The sequence below is a fragment of the Austrofundulus limnaeus genome, unplaced genomic scaffold (assembly GCF_001266775.1).
Source record: "Austrofundulus limnaeus strain Quisiro unplaced genomic scaffold, Austrofundulus_limnaeus-1.0 Scaffold754, whole genome shotgun sequence".
Taxonomy (NCBI): domain Eukaryota; kingdom Metazoa; phylum Chordata; class Actinopteri; order Cyprinodontiformes; family Rivulidae; genus Austrofundulus; species Austrofundulus limnaeus.
Genome location: NW_013953156.1, coordinates 137,315 through 138,913, shown reverse-complemented (window position 1 = coordinate 138,913; position 1,599 = coordinate 137,315).

The following is a 1,599-nucleotide window of genomic DNA, read 5'->3' as shown; positions in this document are numbered from 1 at the left end:
ACCTAAATATTTAGCTGGCAACTTAAATATTTAGCTAGCTACCTAAACTATCTGGCAACTTAAATATTTAGCTAGCAACTTAAATATTTAGCTAGCTACCTAAATATTTAGCTGGCAACTTAAATATTTAGCTAGCAACTTAAATATTTAGCTAGCTACCTAAATATTTAAGTTGCAACCTAAATATTCAGGATGCAACTTAAATATTTAGCTAGCAAATTAAATATTGAGGTAGCTAGCTAAATATTTATGTTGCAACCTAAATATTTAGGTGGCTAGCTAAATATTTAAGTTGCAAGCTAAATATTTAGCTCAAAACTAAATTTTTAAGTCACAAGTTAAATATTTAGCTTGTTAACTAAATATTTAAATTGTAAGTTAAATATTTAGTTTATAAACTAGGACATTTATAAATGTATGAATCATATGGTGAAAAACTGACTGTAAAATAAATCAGTTCTTTCTTTCTTATAAAAGTCAAAATAAAACCAAACTATTGGTGGTAATTTTTGACTGTGTAACTTTACAAACGGCACCACATAGTTTACCTTTGATGGAGAGGCAGGAGGGAGTGTCAGATTAGTTTCCTTTGGTTTGTCTTGCTTGGGAGTGGGGAAGCAAAAAAAAAATTCACATCTATCTGGAAAGGGTCCATAATTAGAAACCAAAACCACCAAAGGCTGGTGGACTTTGGGCCAACAAGCAGACCGGAGAGGTCTGGTGGTGCTCATTAGTGAGTAATAATTATTTTCCTGCGAGGAAGTGTGAGTAAAGATTGACTAAAGCAGGTGAGAATAAATGCAGAGTGCCACAGGTAAAGACAATAATCAGTGGAGTCAGAGCTGCTGTGAGGAGGTGAAACAGCTCTGAGTAAAACATCAAGTTTTAAATTTTAATCGTTTATTTAAACCAACCTGATTTATGCTCTTAGCATATTAGCATGAATAAAAGTAGACTCTTCATGTGGGAGATTTTGTTTTATTATGTGGGATTTTCTGAGTCTAAATCTCCATCCTCTGCAAACCAGCTTCTCTGTGAGGAGCCATGTTCTGTTTCTGTTTCAGCTGCTCATAAGTTAGACTGACAGAGGAAATTAGCTCCAAGAGGAAGAACCTACTAGAAGAAGATGAATGAGTTTCTAAATGAATAATGCCTCGAGTCACTGTGAAATATCTTACAAATARAAATGGAGGCAGCTGAAACAAATGTTGGTCACAAAGGCAAAAATAAATTGTGCCTCTCAGGCAGCCGCTGAAACGTGAGATCTTTTTATAAGCTTTGATCTAACGATTGTCCTGTAGAGACGCTGATCCTGAAGTTGAAAATATTTCTTTTTTATGTGTTTGACTACAGAAAATTATACCACAGAACATCTGAGAGAAGACTGATGCAACAGAGGTGTTTACCGATGAAATACTGCTTAATGACTCTGGTTTAGTCAGATTTTACACAAAACTCTGCCAATTAAAAGGGACTGGTTCCCCAACAAGTTGCTGGGAATTTATATAAATACTTTAAAATTAAAATGTTCTATTTTATTTTAATCTGACAATATTGAGGATTGAAACTGACAAATAAAAACATACATATACACATACA